At 46.1% G+C, this 24,297-nt stretch overlaps 1 long non-coding RNA gene across 1 annotated transcript; it reads left to right on the forward strand.

Moving 5' to 3' along the window:
* Positions 1 to 10,322: 10,322 nt before the first annotated feature.
* Positions 10,323 to 16,778, forward strand: LOC128346184 (uncharacterized). Its single transcript, XR_008316825.1, has 3 exons — positions 10,323 to 10,581; positions 14,647 to 14,752; positions 16,111 to 16,778. It is a non-coding gene; the product is annotated as an uncharacterized LOC128346184 (long non-coding RNA).
* Positions 16,779 to 24,297: the final 7,519 nt, after the last annotated feature.

Consider the following 24,297-nt stretch of genomic DNA (forward strand, 5'->3'; position numbering starts at 1 on the left):
ATCCCGGGGGGCAGTGGCCACCACAGAGGAGGCCCTGCATGCACATCACCCTCAATTTCACTTCAGTGCAGGAAGGAACACAGAGCAAGGATGCCTTGTCAGGTCCTAAAGGATGGAGAGGGATATATGTAAAAGACACCCCGAAGCCCAGTTTAGAGCCCAGATTAAGATGCGTATGTATCTATATACTGTATTTACCTAAATCCAGCTAGGTTATTTCCAAGATGTTAGAATTTGGGGGGACGTCTTAAATTAAGAGTTCTCTTCCTTTGGGGGAAATACAGGTACAATCTGTATTTAACCTGTAACTTTTTTTAAAGGGGGTAGTTTTAAGTCCAGAGTTGTCGTCTATTCAAGTAAATATGGTATTTCTTTATAACTCTAGAATGCCACATTCACTGAGGCTCTCGGATATGTGATATATTGATCGAGGGTGGGTGGGTGGGAATCTCTCAGCTAGGCAAACTGAGGAGGGAAGCCCTCTTCCTCACCATCTGCAGCTGTTGCTGTAGGAAAGGTGCTGTGGGTGCAAGAGGCGGAAGAGGCCCACAGCAAATTGCCCTTGGGCAGGGCAGCAGTTGCACCAGAGCTGAGAAAACCGACCCTGACTTCAGCCATGCGGTGCACTGAGCAGCTATTCTTTGTTCAGAAGGCCTCATACCTTGTACAGAGTCCTTTGGTTTTTGAACAAATGTGATCATTCTCCTCTGACGGGAATCACTGACAGTGAGCTCAGAAGCAGCTGCAAGGGGAAGTCTCAACCAGCTTCAAGTTCTTTGGACTGCAGCCATGGCCATGCCAACCCCAGCCAACTTCCCTGCAGCACCCCTAGCAGAACTGGGTTCACACCAGTGTTCCCTGTAACAAGGATTCCCAGATGTTGTTGACTACAACTCCCACCATCCCCAGCCAAAGACCGCTGCGGCTGGGGATTATGGGAGTTGTAGTCAACAGCATCTGGGAATCTCTGTTACAGGAAACACTGGTCCACACCACCCTGATTTGGCTGCTTCGGATAGACAGATTCCAAAGGGTTTTCCAGACTTCTGACCTGGATCAGTAGGTGAACATTGATCCAATAGTTCCATTATCCTTTCAAGAGGCTTCGAGAAGTCCTGATGAAATAGTTCAAAAACAGGCAAACCATCATGCACAGTGCCACCTGGTGGCTATTGTGCATATAGAGAGGCACCATCCAAGAAGGCAGTGTAAGCAGGCTCAGTGTCAGAGTTGGGCTAGCCAACTCTGGCACAAGCCCAGAGTAATCAAAAGGGCCATGCCTGATCTCTGAGCTGGGATTACTCCAAGGGTAGTGTGGGTGCTTCCTCTAAAACATGTCCTGCTCCTCCTTCCATTCCTATCTACCAGACTGGAACTTTAAGCAAAGTATCAGACAATATAGTCTCTAGATTATGCTCCTATAGCTTGAATTATTTTTAAAGCCTCCATTGTTTAAAGAAGCCTCATTCACTCACCCCTCTACCCCAGAATAAGCAGCAGAAGCCAGTGCAGCCAGGTAGGTTGGAGACTCCTCTAGCCTCCCAGGAGCCAAGAGAACCCCTTAGCTTCCTTCCTGGTCAGGAACTGGCCTGGGTGAGACCATTTGTGCAGCGGTGGGGAGAGGGGGAGAGTAATCTCCTCTGCAGATGTCAGTTAGGCTGCTACTTACCCCTCTCTCCATGTGGCTCTTCCATGCCACATGGTTTTGGAAGAGAAAGTAGCCTGGAAACTGGAAGGTTTATCCTAAGCTAAAATGTCAGGATTTTCTAAGAGGAAACTGGCCCATTTTCTGAATAAGTTTGAAAATGTCAGGCAAGCTTCATTCATATAGTAAATAAACAAAATTAATTAATCACCTCTGCTCCTAAGGCCATGATGAAAGAAGATGGCGGCTTCCAAGAAGTCTGCTGTTATCGCCCAGGTAACCCTCCCCACAAGCCATTGTGGGGGCTTTCTTAGCAGTTGTGGTGGCAGAGGCAGTGCATTATGGATTTAAAAGATGGTAGCCACCCGCGCGGCTGCCTCCACCCCCAGACACTTGGCCAGGGACCCCTACAAGCCTGGCGCCGGCAATGAATAGAAGGGTCTGTCCGAGAAAGAGCTGTGTTTTATTGCTTGTTGCAAGAAGTCAGAGTCATACTTTACTTCACACTGTAATGTGTAAGTGTTCCTTAGGATGTGTGTGCCAGAAGTTACACCTCTGCCAGAGTGGTCAAAAGACAACCATTATTAATTTGCATGGCATCTTTGCCTTCAAACGTCTCTCTGACTGTGGGGACTGGGAATCTAGCTCTTTCATATATATATAGGAACACACAATGTTTGAGAGGCCTCCTTCACTTGTAGTCCTCTTGGAGACAAATGCAGGGGTAGAAGTTGAGTTTTGAGATTAAATGCATAATTGCATCCAGGATGTGTGGCCTAGCTTTAATTCCAATCAGTCTTCAAGTGAGAACTTCAAAGGAGCCATTGTGTTGCATTGTGTTTTAGGTATTGGCTGATCCCCTTGGAAATGTGTGCAGGGGTCAAGCTGGGGTTTGCCCCTGAGCCAAGTAATGGTGCCCCGAATGAAACCACAGAAGAAATCCATGGAAAGAAAAAAGTCGATCTGTGTTTCTATATGATTCATATGTAGGACATGGCAGTACCTCTCAGAAGAAGCATTCTTCCTTGGGTGTGAGAGAATCAAGAATGCTTCTTCCAAGATGGCTCCTGACATCTGAAATGTTTGTAAGACATTGTTTTAAAAAATTTAAAATTTTTTTAAAAATGCTGCCCTGTTAATCTGGGGCTTGGTTCTATTGATCAAACTTTTTTAAAAAAAAATTAATCAACTGACAACATTTGTGACATAAGGAAAATGATTCCAAGTAGTCCCATAGAAATTAAAAGGACAAGTTAAGCATGGCCTAACTTGTCCTTTTCATTTCAATGGGACTACTTAGAGTCCTCCTTTTCCTCTCCCATGTCAGCCTCTTTTTTAACGTACATAACACACAGGGGCACACACACTCCACTAGGTGGGGAGGAAGAATAATTGCCACTGGCTAAATGGATAAATCACAGCAAAAATTGGGGAGGCAGTCAAGCAGAGTAATGTACGCTTTTAAACGGAACTTGAAAACTCGAGAAGTAATTTAAGGGAACCACATTAAATACTCAAATGTTTAATGGGACCCATCTGTCCCAGGCAGAGAAAGAAAGCGAGAGAAATGTAAGAGGAAATCAAGGAGACAATATGTCTGTGGGACTTGTTCTAATTAGGGGCCACAGTGCTGGCAAGTATCATTCATAATAATTATAGTTAAAATCTTTAGCACGGCAAAGGCACCTCTGTATTGCTGTATAAAACAAAAGGACGCCCAGTCGTAAACTGAATTAAGGTCCATAGAAGGGAGGTTAATTTGAGTCATTTGTGAATGCTTAAGGGAGCACATCACATGAATGCCTAGTCTTCTTTATTACCACCGACTTGTGCTCCTAGCTAGCAGATGTCTGCAAATTTGGGGTGGCCGGGGGTGGGGGGAGGCTAGGAGGGAGGGAGTTGCTCATTGTCTCCGACTTGTCTGATGCTTAACTCAGTAGAACTGTCTGTGCCTTTTAGCAGGGGTGGGAAAAAAGGAGTTCAAAGAAAGCATCAAAACAATCCGGACATCAGAGCCCTGGAATAGCTGAACGGCACCCAAATATCACCAGGCACTTCTCAGTTTCTGCTTTGAAACATGAGAACAGATGATGATTTGGGGTGATTTAGGCACTCCCTTCACAGGGAACACTTACCACAGGCCTTCTGAAAAGCAAAAAATCATCCAACGCTTCACTGCAGCAGTTGGGTCCCAGTTCAGGTTTGTGCAGCAGGCAGCTCAATGGTTTCTAGAGCTAGCAGAAGTGATTAATAACAACAATTAATACCTAGCATTTATAGAAGATATTTCAGGTGCTGGTTTCACATAGATGGGAAGGGCAGCCTCTCAGTTGGAGCATATTACTCCAATTTTACTTAAACTGAACTGGCTCCCACTCTGTTCCTGGATACAATTCAAGGTGCATGACTGTTAAATTTAAAGTCCTCTCTAGTTTGGGTATCTTAAGGACTGCCTATTTCATGTTCTTCTGAATGCCTTTGATCATCCTCAGGGGAGACTCTGCTCCATGAGTTTCTGCCTACTATGACATGCACTGATGGCAGGGGCTTCTCAGTGGCAGCCCCTGGAATTACCTCCGAGAGGCAGCTTTTGCTGCCTCATTCCCCCACCCCTCCAGCTTTTGGCATAAATATCTTGCTTCCCTAGACTTTTGGGGCATAGTGATGCAGGGGGCTCTGGATGGTGGGTAGGGCTGTCAGGTCCAGATGATGAAAAAAGCTGATATACATCACCAAAAAAATGGAAACAGAGGACACTTTTCACCCAAAAACTCTCAAAAAAGTCTGCATAAAATGTCCATACGTATATTGGTATATATGTGTAGATTTTGATAAAAATTGGATAATCTGAGAATAAATACAGTTCACCACTATGAAGCTGATGTGAGCTCAGTCTGTAATTCAGGTGCAGAGTTCTCTAGGCTCCTGCTTCTTAGCCATAAACGTATCTCCTGGAAGTTATCCAGACATGGCTTCAGGCCACAGGGTATCTGAAGAGCTGTTTAATTCAGGGGATTAAATGGACCATTGACATAGGGTCGGCTCTTCTTTGCATTCCCTGCAGATCTTTTTCCTGTGTGCGTTCCCACAGCTTGCTCCGGGGGTTTTTTCTCCAACCAATCACATCGCAGAGGAGGAGGCCAGATACCTTTTTTCTTGTTAGTTTGTTGGTGTTACGCAAGATTGACTTGTCAAAACAACAGAATGCTTAACCCGAAGCGTTATCTCAGTGCATCTATCAGCATGGATGTTCGTAGAAACCACCCCCAACTGGGGTGAGTCATTTTTATCCTTACAGCATGCATAACAACTGAGGGATCCTCTAGGATAATGTATTCATGTGAACAAAATCAAAGGGCTCCATTTTTCAGTGATTCCTTCCCTACCACACACATGAATTATCCCAAAGTTTCCTCTCTCGACTTGCAGAAATGAAGTTGGAGAGACTCTAGCCTGGGCTGACTTTTTGACAATTCACATTTTGACAGGGCTTAATTAGTACTAGGGCCCACTTAGAACCATTCCAAGCTAAGTGAAGCAAGAAAAAAAAAGCCCCTTTGAGCATGTGCAGAGTGCTGCTGTGGTCTCAACCGAGTCTTGGACTTGAGTCCCGGCACCTCTCATTTTTGAAAATCACACTCTAATTTCCCAACACACGGTGAAAAGCTGCCTCCTCCATTAGCCTCCAATAACAGCTTGGATTCTTCCCAAGCAAAGCTAGCTGCAGTCGGGAAAGCAGACAATAAGGAACACAGCTGTCAAATCCCCCTTCCTTGCAGAAGACCAGTGAGACAACTTGCCAAGCAGCCCCCTCTTGGCGTTCTGCAAACCCACCCAACAAATATTAAACCAACCAACCAACCAACAAACATGAAAGTGCAAGTTTTGGAAAAAGCCGGTTTATTGGCAATGGCCCCTCCACACACTGCGGAAAAGCGTCAGGGCATATCAGAATCATATCAATCCACACACACTCCCCAGAAAAAGCTGCTACAAACAGAGGATTTTTAAAAACTTGGACATAATTTGGGCTGAACTAGAATGCATAGGCCTAATTCAGTGAAATCCAGAATCATGTGTGAACTGGTCTCTGATAGCCCGCTGCAACTACGGGGTAAATCCGGCTGATATGTGAACTTGCACCCTCCATTCTGGAGAAGATGTGAGTGTCAAAGTTCCTGGCTAGGTTTACCACACACACCATCCTCTGTCCTCCCCTCCCCCCAACAGGGTCACCCAGCCGGTTCTCCCCAGCCAGCTAGCTGCCAAACCAGCCTCTTTGCATGCCAGCATAGTGGTACATGCATGGCCTTCCACTTGCTGGCTGTTCTCTACGACTACCAACATTTCAACAGAAGGTTTTTCAGCAGAAGGTTTCATCATGATTTTCATAGAAAGATGCATCATAAGATGCTCCCCTGTCCCCAAAGGGCTCACAATCTAAAAAGAAACACAAGGTAACCCCAGCATCAGCCCCTGAAGGAATGCTGGGGCTGCTGGGGTTGGTTAGAGCCAGTTGCTCTAAATAAAAGATATTTGCCTCTTTGAAAGCTGCCACTATCTTTTTATTCAGCAGGAGTAGCTGCTCCCTGAGTAAAGTTAGCTAGCTAACTGCTAACTTCCCACTGCCGCCGCCACCACATGAAGGAAGCCAGCTGCGCCAGACGGGCCCACTCAGCCATGCGTGTGGCTCTGCAACCTGCCACTGAAGCAGAACCTCCCCTCTGGCTTCCCCATGGGATGGATGGTCAGTAGGAAGGGGAAGGAGACAGAGAGGAAGAGAAGCTGCTGATGGGAGCAAAGTGTGCTGAGCCAACGAAATGTTCCAGCTGCTCCCCAGAACTCCGGACACCACGACACATGGAAAAAAAGGTCGTTTGGTCCCCAAAATAGCCGCATGCCCTATAGAAACATCCCTACCTGGCAACCGTAATGGTGGGATGGCTGGAGTTGGTTTTATGATGTCTCTAGTGTTTTATTGATATGCTTTTTAGTCTACATGCCGCATGGAAAGTATAGGTGTACCTCACTATCTGTGGGGGTTCCGTTCCAGCTGATTGCTGCAGGTAACTAGGGGTGTGCACGGAACTGCGGAGCTGAGGTCCGGCACTGGGGTGGGGGGTTCCAATACGGACGGGGGGGGCTTTACTTACCCCTCCCAACAAAGGCGCCATATTTTGTTGAGCTATCGGGCGGCAGGATACCTCCCTGCCGCCCACTTCAATCCCCGCTTGGCTCCTTAAGAATTAAGAATCGGGCGGCAGGATACCTCCCTGCCGCCCCCTTCAAAACCCCGCTCAGCTGGCGGCTGCCCCCTTCAAGCCCCCTGCCACCCCCAATCCCCCTGCTGCCCCCATCTTGCCAGGTCTTCCATTGAAAACGGGCGGCAAGATAACTCCCTGCCGTCCCTTTGCCGGCTTGGCTTTTGAGCAGGCAAAGGGGCAGCAGGGAGTTATCCTGCCACCCGTTTTCTAAAAGGAGCAGTTGTTCCTTTTAGAAAACGGGTGGCAGGATAACTCCCTGCCGCCCCTTTGCCGGCTTGGCTGCAAATGGCTTCTAAGAAGCCTTTTGTGCACGCGCGCAAAAGGCTTCTTAGAAGCCATTTGCAGCCAAGCCAGCAAAGGGGCGGCAGGGAGTTATCTTGCCGCCCGTTTTCAATGGAAGACCTGGCAAGAAGGGGGCGGCAGGGGGCTTGAAGGGGGCGGCCGTCAGCCAAGCGGGGTTTTGAAGGTGGCGGCAGGGAGGTATCCTGCCGCCCGATTCTTAATTCTTAAGGAGCCAAGCGGGGATTGAAGCGGGCGGCAGGGAGGTATCCTGCCGCCCGATAGCTCAACGAAATATGGCGCCTTTGTTGGGAGGGGTAAGTAAAGCCCCCCCCCCCGTCCTTATTGGAACCCCCCACCCGAATCTTGCCGGACCGGACCGCCCCGTGTCCGGACCGGTCCGGAGGCCTATAGAATGGCCTCCGAACCGGTCCGTGCAGATCCCTGCAGGTAACAAAACAGCTGATAATGGGCCATTAGTAAAGTAAAGTGTGTCGTGGAGTCAATGTTGACTTCCGGTGACCACAGAGCCTCGTGGTTGACTTTGGTAGAATACAGAAGGGGTTTACCATTGCCTCCTCCTGCACAGTATGAGATAATGCCTTTCAGCATCTTCCTATACCGCTGCTGCCCGATATAGGTGTTTCCCATAGTCTGGAAAACATACCAGCGGAGGTTCGAACTGGCAACCCATTTTCCTGCTGTGCCATTAGGTGGCTAATTAGGGCAATGGTAATTGCGGGGGTGTGTGTGTTAGGTTCCTGAGGCTGCAAAAAATGGGTCAAAAAGGGGTAAAAATGGCAGAAATCAGGGGTGGAGTGACTGTGGGTCCCTAGTTGTCCAGCAGTGCCGCCCAACACCAATTTTTGCCTATTTTTCCATGAAAAACTGCTGAAAATCAATACTTTTGTCACACAAATGAGTCACAAAATGGCTCCTTTCTTCAAAATGGTGGCCCATTTTGAATGGTGGCTGTCTGTGGATATGTGAAAATGCAATTGCTGGGATCGTGTGTGCTGAGGTCCACCTATAACCTTATGAGATGGCCTTGCTAGAATGGCTTCTCTAAGGGCTACACTACATGTTACATTGAATATGCAGTTTACTCCTGCATTCCCATAAGAACATAAGCTGCATTCCTTAAGGACAGCCCTTCTGGATCAGATCCAAGGCCCATCTAGTCCAGCATCCTGTTTCATACAGTGGCCCACCGGGGCGCTTTCCAGATAACATGCTTACAACAGCGTCACTACTGTCTGTTAAGTGTGCTTCCCTACTCCCTGTGTTTCAACATAGCTGTCCCTGCTCTGTCAGCAAGGTGCTGTTCACTTTTCCAATGCCTTCTTTTGGATTTTATCCTTCCTTTTCCGTTTTAGTCCTACAATGTTGCATGTGCATCACAAATAAATAGTTTTACTTTCTCTTTGTTGGAGGGTTGCACAAGCTATTTATGTTTACAAAACGATCTTGCCAAGCTGAAGCATTTTACTGCTGAACAGAGTGTAATCTGGAAAGCGCCCAGATGCCTCTGGGAAGCCCACAGGCAAGAGGTGAGGGCATGCCCTCTCTCTTGCTGTTGCTTCCCTGCAACTGATATTTAGAGGCAGCTTGTCTCTGAGGCTGGAGGTGGCCTATGTTCCCCAGACTAGAAGCCATTGATAGACCTGTCCTCCATGAATTTGTCCAAGCCCCATAAGAACATTGTCTAAGAGAGCTAGTCTTATGGTAGCAAGCATGACTTGTCCCCTTAGCTAAGCAGGGTCCACCCTGGTTGCATATGAATGGGAGACCACAAGTGTGAGCACTGTAAGATACTCCCCTCAGGGGATGGGAAGAGCAGAAGGTTTTGAGTTCCTTCCCTGGCTTCTCCAAGATAGGGCTGAGAGAGATTCCTGCCTGCAACCTTGGAGAAGCCACTGCCAGTCTGTGAAGACAATACTAAGCTAGATAGACCAATGGTCTGACTCAGTATATGGTAGCTTCCTTTGTCCCTATGTTAAGCCATCCAAGCTAGTGGCCATCACTACATCCCATGACTGAGAATTCCATAGATTAATTATGCACTGTGTGAAAAACTACTTATTTTTGTTGGTCCTAAATTTCCTGGCCTTCAGTTTCATGGGGTGACCCCTGGCTCTAGTGTTTTGAGAGAGGGAGAAAAACTTCTTTCTGTCCACTCTCTCTGCTCCATGCATAATTTTATACACCTCTGTCATGTCTTCCCTTAGTCGCTTCTTATCCAAACTAAAAAGCCCAAGATGCTGTAGCCTCGCCTCATAAGGAAGGTGCTCCAGGCCATTTGTGTGTGTGTGTGTGTGTATAAATATATATTTAAAAGGTTAAATAGCAGCTGCAGTGGGGGTGGGGAGAGCCCAAACATCACTAAGATTGTGGCACAAGGAGAAGTTGGTATTAACCCTTTCCTGCAGTGGTCCCAATAAAAAACATACCCCCAAAGTTGTAATTAGCCCCAGAAGGGAAACTCACATTGGTTCCAAGCTTCTCTCCTGGGGCAAATAGTAATGGAGGGGGGGCATTTATTTGGGACTGTGGTAGAGTGAGAAAAGGATAAATGCCCTATCTATGTGTACCATGGTTCCAACTCTGACTGAACCCCCAATATGGTTGCTATTTTTAGCGCACACACATGCAGGGCCAAACTGTGGCTTACATTCTGTGCAGTGCCCCACCAATCCAAGAGCAGGGCACGCACACTGGTTCTGTGCAGCTCCAAAGCCCATCCACGCTGCTAGTGAAAGTGGAAACCCCTGTCGCTAATAAAGATTGTGTCATCACTGTAGCAACCATCCTCCCATCATCCCCCATGGGAGAAATATCCCATATCCTTTCTAGCTACAGAGTCTTTCTGCCTCCACTAGTTGCGTGGGTGGGCTTCGGAGTTGCACAGAACGTGCATGTGTCCCACTCTCGGATCAGCGGGGCAGAGCGTAAGCCACTGTGATTAATACAACATGTGTTTGGCCCTAAACCCGCTAAGTCAGATCTTGCACTGAGGACTTCACAGCTCACACCCAGTCTTAGCTACTGGATTCTGTCAGCTCTCATGGAGCTCTCTGGGTGGCCTTCAACAAGTCGTTATCTTTCAGCCTAAAACTCTTCACAAGGCCATTGTTTTCACAGATAAACAATCTGGCCCTGGTTGCTAGGCAGCACACTTCTCGTGGGTGTGTGGGTGTGTATCACTATCCTCACCCCCCATAGTCACCATGGGACATCTGAACAGCCCCAGCAACAGCAGAAGAAGCAGCATCTGAGGCCATTGAATGGACATGTTCCATCAGTGTCACCATTCCTTTTAATAACAATTTTCCAAAGCAGTTGCTATTGTGTCTTAATGTCAGCTGCCTTGGATGCCTGAAGTCATGCAGCAAGGTGGGATAGAACATAAATCAATATTTTTTAAAACCAGGATAACCCTTGTACAACTCATTCCTGAGTTCCCCAAAGGAAGGGAGGGATACAAATGGGATGGCAATCTTTCCATTCAAAGACAACCATGTCCTGCAAAATCCCATGCATGTTTACTATGAAAGGTGTTGTTATTTTATTAAGAACTAGTGGGCCCGGGCACAGAGCATCTGTGCCTCTAGTGCGGCCGGGCCCACCGCTGCCTGCGCTGCGGCCGGGCCCACTGCCTTACCTCCGCGGCTGGGCCCGCCGCCTTACCTCCGCGGCCGGGCCCGCCGCCTTACCTCCGCGGCCACCGGGCCCGAGGGTGCCACCGCCGCGGCCGCCGGGCCTGAGGGTGCCCTGGCCGTGGCCGCCGGGCCGGAGAGTGCTGCTGCCGCTGCCGGGCCCATCACCGTGGCCGGGCCCAGGGGTGCCGCCGCCGCCGGGCCCAGCCAGGCCCGCCGCCTCGGCTCCGCGGCCGGGCCCGCCTGGCTCCCCGGCCATGGCCGCCGCCGTTCTCCTGGGTGCGCCAGGACCAATCAGGCGCCCCCGCAGCCCAGCCAATCAGCTCCTGGGCACACCCAGGAGAAATATATATATAGATAATATGTATATACTGCTTTTCCACAAAAATGTTCTCAAAGTGGTTTACACAGAAAACCGCTTTGACTGACATCCTGATTAAAGTAATAGTACTACTTAAGCATTACTCCAAAGGGCTACTGAATTTCAGTAGGACTTCCTCTAGTAACTTTAGTCAGGTTGTCAGCCACTATCTTTAGCGGGTCTTACTCCTAGGTAAGTGCACATAGGATTGCAGCCGTAGGCAATTTGTATAATGGAATCACTGCATCAGGTTCTCCAAATTAGAAGGAAGGCTGGCAGGAAAGAAAGAAGGAAGGAAGGAAAACATAGCCACATGACTCAAAATAAGACTTTTTATTTTGATGTCTTAAAAACTGTGGTATTAGACCATTTCCTAGAAAATATAGTGTAAGGCATATGATGCCGAGTTACACTCCTCTGTATTGTGAATCGTTGGGAAAAGTCAGAAGCTAGTTTTCCAGACAGCCAAAGATACCTTCAGGCCAGAAACTTCAGCACTGTTGTGGACTGCATTGACAAACGTAAGAGTTTAAATGCAGGTGGATCTAAAGATCAGGTCATCTGACCCCTATTCATGTTATATTCAACATGTATATGAGTGTACCATGCTCAACAGTACAGATCTGTACAGTTATTCACATGTTATGTTGAGCACAGGTATAGCATCTATACTATGCTTTTGCAGGGGCAGGTGCACTGTTTAAAGGAATGCAGGTACTGTCATTCACACAAACATGTACAAGTCTACAGACATCAGTACACTTGCACAATATAATGCAGGCTTTATTATTTATTTATTTATTTATTTATTTATTTGATTTGATTTGATTTGATTTCTATACTGCCCCTTCCAAAAATGGCTCAGGGTGGTTTACACAGAGAAATAACAAACAAATAAGATGGAACCCTGTCCCCAAAGGGCTCACAATCTTAATAGCAGGTTGGGTAGAGTAAAATCGAGTTTGCAATGTGTAGGATATATGTTTTGAATTACTATAGCAATGGTTGACTTGTATAGTTAATGAATCGTGCTGATTGGTGAGCGGGAAGTCAATATTTACTTAATTAGTTGTAATGGGATTGTTACGATATTGTAAAAACCAATAAAATTTTAAAAAGCAAAGGGCTCACAATCTAAAAAGAAACATAAGATAGACACTAGCAACAGTCACTGGAGGTACTGTGCTGGGGGTGGATAGGGCCAGTTACTCTCCCCCTGCTAAATAAAGAGAATCACCACATTAAAAGGTGCCTCTTTGCCAAGTTAGTAGAGGTTAATTTAATCAATGAACCACGTGAAGAGCAAACCAAAGCCGGGCAATATAATTAGTAGCAAGAAATGCTGAGGGGATGAGGGATCCAGAAGAATACAAGATGAGACACAAGACAGGATCTCTTATTTTGTATATGAAAAAATGAAGTACTTGACCCAACTGGACACCTGTAGGATATACGGTAATTGTGCCAATCAGCAGTTCTGTGGAGGAAGCAAAATCCATTCTTCCTCACCCTCCCGAATGGGTGCGACCACAGGTTATCTGATGGGGATATGCACTCAAAGTGCTGGCTACTGGACTGGGTTAGGTAACTGCCTGTGAAGCAACCATTCACATGGATGATTTCTCTCCCAGTCCATAGAGATCTTAGTAGGGAAGCCAGGATGCTGTAACACCCAGCCCCTGTTTGGGTAGGGTTAAAAAGATCTAAAGTTTTCCACGGTAGAAGAACTGAAATTAATTTGTGTGTGAAAATTCTCACCATTCTCCTCTGCAAATATGGAATGTTGACTGGATGTTCTCTGAATATCAGTCAAATGTTTATCAAATATTTGATGTTTGTATTTGCTATCTGGTGACCTTTGATTTCAGTGCTGTTTGGTATTTGACAGTATTTGTCATGCAATGGTATTTACTATTTGATGGTATTTAACAGCTTATGAGATTTCATATTTAATGCCATAAAAATCAAAGCATTTATGATGCCAGCAGGTCTAAAGTGATTGAATTTTGAGATGAAATTTCATATGCAAATCTCACATTCAGATTTGAAATGCAACTTTTCTTTTGCAGGTTTTGATGGATGAAACTGGAAATGCTATTTGCAGATATGGGCCTTAGCTCTAGGCCCTATTCACAAAATGGAATTGTACAGTAAGGCCATAAGACTGGCCTTACTGAATCGTGGGCACGGGGTGTGTGTGTGTGGCAAATTCTCTAGCAGACTCTTCTACTCGCCCCTGAAAAGTTCCCAAAAATGACATGATAGAGATAACCAACACTTCTCTCTCTCTCTCTCTCTCTCTCTCTCTCATCGCCAGTATCTGGTAAACATAGATATACTGTTCCTGAATATGGAGGTTCTATAGCAGGCATCCCCCAACTGCGGCCCTCCAGATGTTGCTGAACTACAATTCCCATCATCCCAGCCACAATACATTGTAGCTGGGGGTGATGGGAATTGTAGTTCAGCAACATCTGGAGGGCCGCAGTTGGGGGATGCCTGTTCTATAGTGTCGAATCCAACTCCTGACAATGTGAGATGAGAGCATTCTGTCAGAGAAGGAGGAGTCACTGCTTGTTGTTTGGACTGGCAAGCAAGCCTGACCTGGAAGTTTTTATAAGGGGTCAGAGAGTGTCACATGATCCTCTCTGGCCTGTTGCTATTAAGAGGCTTCTTTGCTGCTTTGGTTGGTTTTCCAGAAGTTCTTTCTTTCTTTTTTAACCAGAGCTTAGTGAGGGGCACCAGTTGAATTCCTGCCTGACAGTCCTCAGCAGCCATTCCATAGCGAACCGCCTATGCTGTTGAATCCTGACAGGCCGCAATTGGGCGCTTCCAGATATTCCAACTTCAGCACAAATGGTGATGGTGAATAAATTGAGAAATCCACATGACGTATAAGGATATCACAGAATATCCATGGCCATCTGCTGGCAACTCATGAATAAACTAGATTTATAGAATAAAATAACTTTGATAAGATGCATTTTATTCATGCATTGCCTCAGATTGCCAGTAAATGTCGCTAAGAATATTACACGATATCCGTGTCCATCATATGGATTTCTTGTTTTATTTATCGTCATAATTTGTGCAGAAGTTGGAATAAATCACCGTCTAGAAGAGCCCATTGATAAGGCATGAATATGCCTCTAAGTTATTTATAAAGTCATCTAAGTTGGTGACCATTAATTATAGTAACGAACTCAATTTTCATTGTATGTTACATGAAGAAATGCTTTTTCTTGCCTGTCCGAGTCTTCGTGCAGCTGGTTGACTGGATAGACTCAGATTCTAACCCTCTGCTTGTGTGTGAAAATTTCCCCTTTATTCTTGCCATACCATTTCATTCTTATTTAAGAAGCCTTACTCATTCATTTCCATGCCTCCATCATCTTGTTCTAAACAAAAACATCACTCAATTTATTTTGTCTTTTTTCACAGGGAAGGTGATTTGGCCCTCTGCTAGTTGCCCTTTTCTGCATCTTCTTCCTCCCAGGCTAACAAGAACAAGGGAGCTAAATGCAAATGATGGGAATAGGCAGTGCAGGTAATACCGAAGGGTGGAAGCAACTCATTCATGCAAGTATGTCGTTTTCTTCCCTATTTGTCAGCTGCCTAGGCTGAACATTCCACAGCATCCATCACTGCCCATCATCAAATGAGTCCGACTGATATAACACTGGAAAGCAGTCGCCTGCATCTGGCCTGCTGATTATGTATGGATTCAGTTCCTCTATGGATCCACTGCTGCAAGATGCCGTGGTGGCCACTACCTTAAATGATGCTCAGTGGTACTGATCCATGATGCTGTATCCTTGGGCTGCTGCAGACCTCTAAGCAAGCCCCAATGCTGTTCTGAAGCAGCAGGTGTGGAACCAGCGTTTCTGCAGATTCCTCTGTTTTCATTACTGGGGAAACCTGCTGACACGTTGCCTCCGCATCTGTTGCTTCTGAACAATGTCGTCGTGACTCGCTCGTCCCCATATGGTGTCAGTAGTCTGCAGTCCCAGGGCTCAGTGTTATGGATTCCTAATGCTGCACTGCATGTCAGCCTGCAGCTTTCAAGGGGGATTTCTCCCGGAGGACAATAGACTAGTTCTGTCAATGGCAATTTTTGTGTGTCATCTTTTCTCCCCTTTTTTTCTTGTGGGTAATATTCTGTACCACCCATCAACTCCTTCATTCCTGTCTACACGCAGTACTCACATGCCATGCTCATATCCACTAATTACGCACATGCTATTCACAGCCTCTCTCATATACATAACATTTATATACATAGTTGAGCCTTGCTTTGATAATGCTACCTCCTCCCTTCTCTCCCACCAGCAGCACACAGCCCCATCTGTCCCTAGGCCTTGTGTGCTGACTGTTTTTTAAAACTTCTGCCCAGTTGGAATGTTCATAAATATTCCACAGCATGACAGAAGCTGAGCTAATGGCTAGGAAGGCTAATGGCTTTTAATCTCAGTCAATTAAAATGGAGCTTCTAGCCAACAGCTATGGAGGTTTCAAAGTCTACAGCTCATGTATTTACCTTTTTCTTTTGTTGGGTTTGTTTTATGTTTAGGGTAAACTGGCAGACCAATCTTTTCTACAAATCGATGCATTCTCTGCTTAAATTAGATATTTAATTTGAGTTTCCACAACCACGGCAAGTGCCCTACAAAATTATTAAAAGCAGGCTGTGACTTCATAAATAAATATATACTACTACTACTATATAGATATTAGGAAGCATTTGCAAATGAGTGCAGTTCTGGAATAAGTGACTAGAAAAGTAGGAGGTTTTTCTAGGAATAGCTAGTAGCCTCCTGAATATGGAATCTCCTGTCTCAGGAAAGGGAGTCGGACTGGAGCATCTTTTGTGTCTCTTCTGACTCTATGATTTTATGATCCACACAGGTACCATTTTTATTGGAGTAACACCATGCCTAAAGCAATCCCCATATGGTGTCAGTGCAGATGGAGGAGGTGGAGGAAGTGGGATGTCCATTACAGATACAGAAAACCATGAACAGCTGCTGCATCCAATAAGCAAGATCTCTAATGAAGGCTCTGTAGTAAAAGATTTTAATGGCTAAACCTTCCCAACATCAAGTAGATACCCTATTTCAAGGGTTATACAGTTCCATCAAAGAACAATGGAGGCAGCTGTTTCTGGGACTGGCATGCTATGGCTAGCATGATCCCTGTTATACTCACAAGCCCATAACAGATACTCAGAGTAACAGTGCAGAGATCATCTATTTTCATGAGTCATGGGCTTATTTTTAAGGGTTGCCTCCTACAGTACCGGGAAGCAGCCATAACTCTTGGGTATCATGCATGTTGTCAGGGGTTTGGGGTTTTTTTTCATGTAAGTCCACTAGAGGGCACAGTACACTCTCAGAACTCACTAGTGATCCCTTTTGAGATGGGATCCCATAATACCAAAGTAATGCTCACAATAGATGGGGATGGGGAATGCATTAGAAAGGGAATAGGAAAGGGAAACTGTTTCTTTGGAGAGGAGTATATTTGAACCAAAAATACTTACCTATTTTTGAAGCAAGATCCATAGTTTGTGGTGTCAGGTCAGTGTAGCTTTTGCTTTTGGGGGGTAGGGGGGTGGGGATCTGTCTCCAAAATGTTTGCCTGTTATCGTATAGAATTTGTGCTTCCGGTGGGCCCAGAAAGCTCCTGACATCTAGGAATCAAACCTGGTTGGATTTTTAGGTCAAACATAATAGTTTCAGAATAGAGAGAGAAATATTTCCTGGGAAAACACACCCCACAACATTAGTCAGAGGCAGACGGAGTCTTAAGTACCTCTGAGACCAGACTTTCTCTCCTGGGCTCCGTCTCTGGTCTGGAGAGCGAAAAACTTCTGGAGTTGGGGACTCCTCCACTCTCTCTGCTCCTGCCAAGCATATTGTTGGCGCTGGCATGTAGATATTGGGGTGGGCAGGCAGGATGCTATGGGAGGGGCTGGCTTGGTAGTGGGTCTAGGTTCCAGGGTGCTGCCCCAAGGAGCTCATGTCTTGAGGGGCTTACTCAGGGGCTATCTGAGTAAGGTTCTGGTCTGAGAGCTGGTCTTGTGGTAGCTAGCATGAATTGTCCCCATAGCTAAGCAAGGTCTACCCTGGTTACATATGAAAGGGAGACTAGAAGTGTGAGCACTGCAAGATCTTTCCCTCAGGGGATGAAGCCGCTCTGGGAAGAGCAGAAGGTTTCAAGTTCCCTCCCTGGCTTCTCCAAGGTAGGGCTGAGAGAGATTCCTGCCTGCAACCTTGGAGAAGCCGCTGCCAGTCTGTGAAGACAATACTGAGTTAGATAGACCAATGGTCTGACTCAGTATATGGCAGTTTCCTATGTTTCTGTGGGTCAAGATCCAGGGCTGGGGCTTGTGCTGGTCCTTCTTCCTCAGAGTCTGATCTGGTTTCAAGATCCAGGGCTGGTTTGGTCCTGCTCTCACAGCATTTGAAAAGAGTCACTACTGTGACTGGGGGCTGAGAAAGGCTGGGCCTGACAGTGCCATTTTTTGCCTAAATTATGGCACCAGTTTCTTCCGAAGTTAGCCACATGGGTGATTCCAGTACACCAAGGATCATGCCACATGATGTTGCTGAGGGTAAAAAGGCAACTGAAAGTGAGGGCAGTGCTCCCTAGATTAGTCACATGGATGATTCTAACCAGTTGGGAGTCATGTGAAGAACTAGATGGCACCATAATGCTATGCATCCAATCCTATTTTTCTGTGTGATGATGTCACTGAGGTCTAAAAACAACTATTCAGAAGGAGGGCAATGCCTCCTGAAAAGGCAAAAACTAACATTTTTAAATAACAGAAAAATACTTTTTGACACAGCAAAAAAGGACACCAAACCGCGATTTTGGCTCAGACCTGTTGACATCAGAGGATAATTGGATCACGGTGTAGTGGGTGCCTGTTCTGTAGCTTGCTATTTTACTTACGACACATCTGTACAGTGCAACACCATGTAGCAGCTTTCCAGCATACACTCAATTGTGTTGAATGGGGTAGGAAAAAATATGCCTTTGCATACGTTTAAAAAGAGCACATTCTCAGAGAGCACTCTTGCGGGAATGTGAGATACTGAGGAAGAAGCTGGAGTACCTTGACAACTGGACTGCCAAAATACTGCACCAACCATATGAATGGAGAGCAACCATTTTGCCATAAAAGCTGATCTTTCAAAAGATGCCAGGGCTCATTTGCTGAAAAACCCAGAGCCTCTAAAAGGGGTTTTTAAAGTGCCAGAATTAGATGTTGCAAACATTTGCTGGGATCCATTATAAAGAATGAGTTCAAGTATTCTTTTAAAAAAAAAACAGTGCCAATTATCAATCTGAAACAAAATAAAAATCAATTTCCCACTCCCCTAGACGCACAAAACCCTGAGGCTCACAGTGGCTCCACAACATGGAAGGAGTCCAGCGCTGCTTTGGTGTGTCACTCCCTTGTCAGTTTGTGTGCTGAGATGGTGTGAAAATTACGCCACTGAGCTGCTAAGCCGTCAGAAAGTTTCAAACTGGTCCAAGGAGAGAGGAGCCAGTGGAGCTGCGGAAAATGCTCCTTCTGCAGGGGGAGGGGGGAGTGTATGTGTTTGTGAGCCAAGGCTGGATGGAAGCGCCAGGGAGACTGAGGGAGAGGGGAAAATAACCTCCTTGAACATGCTTTTATGTATTCTTCTTCTCTCCAGTTATCCAGAAGAACCAACAAAGGGGCGGGCCTTAGGAAAAGTGCGGCTGCTGCCGATGACTGCCAGATTTGCATCTCTCCCCCCCCCCTTAACCCCCAGGGGCATCTCTTATTCTCAAGCAGCAAAGCAAAGTCCCATAATCCAGCATAATGGGTGCTCCTTATTTCTACGACGACGACTACACAGCAGGGAAATGGCTTGACTACCAAGCCAGAGGTTGCCATGCTGCATGTGGGCGGGGGCTTTTTAACCTTTCCCCTTCGCACTGCAGTCCCGAGGACACTCCCCTTCCAAAGCTGCCCAGGGCTCCCTGGGCTAACCAGAGCTTTAGAGGGGCAATGTTTTTCATCAGGATTGCCGGGAAAGGAGTAAATCAACCCCTCTCCATATACATGATCACAGTCTTGATTGGGGACCCCCACAGCTGCTATTTCAATTACAAAAGAAGATGGAAACACAAATTATGCATTTAGCATTGCATGTCGTTTGACCCTCAAATAGGTAGTTTTTATACTCCGATATACATCGGCGGGTATAATGGAATCCATGGAATCCATCAGAGTAGCCATGGAACATTACACTATGCTGAGCTGTGTCTGGGGGCCACTCTGTTCTCTCCATACTGTGACCCAGGAGAGGGTGGAGCAGAGTCACTTGGACTAACCTGCTAAGAAGTGATCAGACCTCCTAATATAGCTGGTGCCATGGAGCAGTAAGAGCTTCATGGTTATGAAGTGCATGCATTCAGGCACACCGTTACACACAAATATGCATGTTTACACCTTACATACAAAATAAAATAAAGTATGTAATACTAATATGCAGGATGTCTCTATTTCTTCTCTTGTTCTTACCATTTGAAATCACTTGTCTTTTACTTATGAGTGAAACATGGCAAATCTTTCTGTATACAATTGTACAAAATAGGGCAGGATTACTAAGAGACAGATCATAACATTTCACCAGGAGCCCAAACTGTGCTCATGGGTTGCCAACTGGCCATTCCTGTCCTCTGGTATCTCCTAGTGTTCCCCTGAGACACGGGCCATGTGCAAGATGCAGCTATAGGGATTTTGATAAACAGAATGTGGAGTAAGCCTTCATGTTCAAACATTCTTTGCATTGGCTCAATTTTAAACTTCAACACTGGTGACTTGAAAACAAGATTAAAAGGTGTACAAGGTAGTACTTGAATAAGGAGCTTCAGTAAAGCCTGGGCTGAAATTTTGGCTTCTGATATCTCAGTTGAGGTTCATCGGATTGAATCTCTCAACGGAGGTTCATCAGACTGAATGGAATTTACTCATGAACCTAGTTGGGACTGGGATCCTGAAAAGAACTGAATGAAGTTTCAGTGTGAGGTTTTTTTAAATTAAATACACTCACATTATTATTCAGCTATTAAAAAAAAAAAAAGCAGAAATCACCAAATGGGATTCTGTGATGTAACCACTGGGACAGTTGGCATGTTGAGGAATATTTGTGTACATATTGGAGTACACCACATATACAACACACTGACAATCTCATTCTTTTCATCCATGACTAGATGCCTGGGATAGAATGATTACTTCTATGGCTTATTTGAATAATTCCCACATATATTCCAGATGTTGGCCACATGGTGTGCCTTCATGTGGTTGATAGGTGGGGTTGGAAGGGGCTTTGCTTGGATGTCCATATTTAATTCTGACACAGATGTTTATAGTTGCACAGGAAAAATAAGAATAAACCCAACAAATTTCCCTCCAAATAACAGAATATAATTCATATGCAAGAAGCTAGGGATTAAGGGCTGTGCAGAGTATGATGAAGCTAACATAGCTGACCACAGACTAGCCATTTTGTGTAATAAAGAGCAGTGCACAGTTTGGGAGATTGAGAAACTGTAACTTACCAACATGGTGGTTGACATATGGAGCAAGGAGGCACAGGTGCAGTAAGAAAGCAGCCAACAGAACTTCCCAACTAATTGCACTGGAGCAGCAAGGATGGGGCAATTTTCTGATGCCCTCCCCTTGCCCAGGAAGCCCTCTGTGCTACCCAAAAATATGTTCCTAAGGGTTTATTTTATTTATTTTTATTTATTGTTGAATTTGTATACCGTCTTTCATTAAAACAATTCCAAGGCGGTTTACACAAAATTTAAAAACAAGACTATAAAAATGACACAACTAAAATATTAAGCTAAAATATAAAACAAATCTGACTAAAAAGATTTCAAATACAAGCATAAAAACTGTACAAAATACAAAGAAGCATCAGTAGAGACAATCATATAAAAGCCTGAGTAAAAAGCCAAGATTTAACACACTTTCTAAAAACTGTGATGGAGACTGAGGAGAAAATAGTCACTGGGAGAGCATTCCAGAGTCTGGGGGCAGCAACAGAGAAGGCCCTGTCTCACGTGCACGACAACCGAGCCTCCTTCATTGTCGGCACCTGGAGCAGAGCCTGCTCAGATGAACTCATCAAGTGGGCAGCAAGCCTTGGGAGCAGGTGGTCCCTCAGGTATGCCAGGCCCAAACCGTTAAGGGCTTTAAAGGTCAAAACCAGCACCTTGAATTGGACCTGAAAACAGATTGGCAGCCAATTAGCTCTTTTGAAATGGGGGTAATATCTGGAGCTGCCCGCTGGGACCAAAACATCGTAGCTGTGACATTTTGAACTAATTGCAGTTTCCAAATATTGCAGAGCACATTACAGTAATCCAGCTGTGACATGATTAAGGCATGAGTAACAGTGGCCAGATCTATCTTCTCGAGAAAGGGACACAGCTGGAGCACTAGCCGCAGATATGCAAAGGCACCCCTGGCCACCGTCTCCACCTGAGCTTCCAAAAGGAGAGCCAGGTCCAGCAGTACCCCCAAGCTCCGCATTTGTTCTTTCAAGGGGAGTGCAACCCCATCCAGAACCGGTAGGATTTCCTCATCCTGATTGGCTCTCTTACTGACCAACAGTAACTCCATCTTGCCCAGATTCAATCTTAGTTTGTTAGCCCACATCCACCCCCTCCCTGCCTCAAGCCCCTGATTCAGGACATCCACTGCCTCCTTAGAATCAGGTGACAAGGAGAGATAGAGCTGAGTGTCATCTACATTTTGCTGACAATTGAGTTCAAATCCCCAGATAACCTCTCCCAGAGGTTTCATGTAGATGTTAAACAGCATGGGGGACAAAACCGAACCCTGCAGGACCCCACAGGCCAATGACCATGGAGTCGAGCAATAATCCTCCAGCACTACCTTCTGGACCCTCCCCGCAAGAAAGGACCGGAGCCGCTCCAACACAGTGCCTCCAATTCCCATACTCAAGAGGTGGTCCAGAAGGATACCATGGTCAATGGTATCGAATGCCGCTGGGAGGTTCAGCAGAACCAACAGGTCCTGTCTAGTTCCCAGCATAGGTCATCGACTAGAGCAACCAAGAAAGTTTCAGTCCCATATCAAGAGTGGAAGCCAGATTGAGAAGGGTCCAGATAATCCGTATCATCCAAGACCCTCTGCAGCTGGGACACTACCACACACGCTATCACCTTGCCCCAAAAGGGAAGGTTAGAGACAAGTCTATAGTTTTCCGGATTGGGGGAATCAAGGGAGGGCTTTTTAAAATAATGGTCTTACCATCGCCTCCTTGAGGCGTGATGGCATCCTGCCCTCCCTTAATGAAGCATTAATAGTCACCTCCAACCATCTGCCTGTACCCCCCCCCCCGGCAGCTTTTATTAGCTATGAAAGGCAAGGGTCAAGGGCACAGGATGTCGCCCAGACACTGCACAGGATCTTGTCCACTTCCTCAGGCTGCTCCAACTGAAAAGAATCCAACACAACAGGACCAGATGATATCAGAGGCACGTCTGCTGGAACTGCCAAAACTCTGGAGTCCAAATCAGCACAGATACGAGTGACTTTATCTGCAAAGTGATCACAACGGGCTGTAGATTATTCCTCCCCCATTGCCTGGGGGGATGTGTGGAGCAATGTCTTTGCTACACGAAACAGCTCCACTGGTCTGCACTGAGCAGATGCAATGCAGGTAGAGAAAAGGCATTTCTTCACCACCCCCATTGCCACAGAGTAGTCCATAAAATAGGCTCTAGCCCGTGTTCAGTCAGATTCATAACGACTCTTCCTCCAGCGTTGTTCCAGCTTTCTCCCGAGTTGTTTCATTGCCCTAAGGTCTGAGGAAAACCAAGGAGCAGAATGAGCTCCACCAAGCCGGAGAGGGCGTTTAGGAGCAACCACGTCAACAGCCCGGGCTGTGTCTTCATTCCAGAGATTCACCAGGGCTTTGACAGGGTCACCAGCTCAGGACACTGGAAACTCCCCGAGGGCCGTCTGGAATCCAAGTGGATCCTTAAGCCTCTGGGGGCGGACCATTCTAATCAGTCCACCACCCCTGCAGAGGGCAAACAGAGCAGTCAAACTAAACCCCACCAGATGATGATCTGTCCATGACAAGGGAGTTATCGCAAACTCCCCCACCTCTAGATCAAACTCCAGTAGGGCCTGATACCAGCTGAGACAGGCCCATGGTTGCCATGGAGGCCATGAAATCCTGAGCTGCACCTACTAGGGGGTCCTCAGTGGGGACATTGAAATCCCCCAAGACAATAAGTTTGGGGGAACCCAAGGCCACCTCCAAGACCACCCCCATCAGCTTAGGTAGGGAGATTGAAGTGCAGTAGGGTGGTCGGTACACCAGCAGAATCCCCACCCTATCTCGGAGGCTGACCTTCAAGGACAAACACTCAAAAAGGTGTTCTACAACCCTTGGGGACATATTCTCAGGTTGTGAAGAGGGTTTCCTGGTGGAGGTTGCCTAAAATAGTCCCTTCCCCAGTACACTACTGCAGTTTGTCTACTAGTGTTGTTAGTCTGCTCCTTTCACTGCACCAGAGCTTCCTTGTTCTGAATGTCAGCCACTATGAGACGGAGTACATATTTTACTATAGGTTCTCTCTTTCATCCCAGCCTATTCCAGGTCCCGTGCCTACAATAGCAGGATCTCTAGGATAACACAAGCTCCTTGTTAGACTGAAATCCAAGATTTTAGAAATTAATAGCCATAATTTATAACGGGAGGGGGCACAGTTCAGTCATAGAGGATCTGTTTGGCATGTAGAAGATCGGAGCCTCAATCTCTAGAATCTACACATATGGGTGGGAAAGACTCCAATCTGAAATTCTGGAGTGCTGTTGCCAATCAGGATAGATAATACTGGCTTAGATGGATCAATGGCCTGTTTCAGTACAAAGTCACATCTTCTTACATTTGTCCTTCACAGATGATATTCCTAGATGGCAATAAGAGCCGAATCTGCAAGGTTTTCACAGAAGTTTCAAGTGCAATCTTACTCACCATATAGACACTTTCTCAAGCTTCC

The sequence above is a fragment of the Hemicordylus capensis genome, chromosome 2 (assembly GCF_027244095.1).
Source record: "Hemicordylus capensis ecotype Gifberg chromosome 2, rHemCap1.1.pri, whole genome shotgun sequence".
NCBI lineage: Eukaryota > Metazoa > Chordata > Lepidosauria > Squamata > Cordylidae > Hemicordylus > Hemicordylus capensis.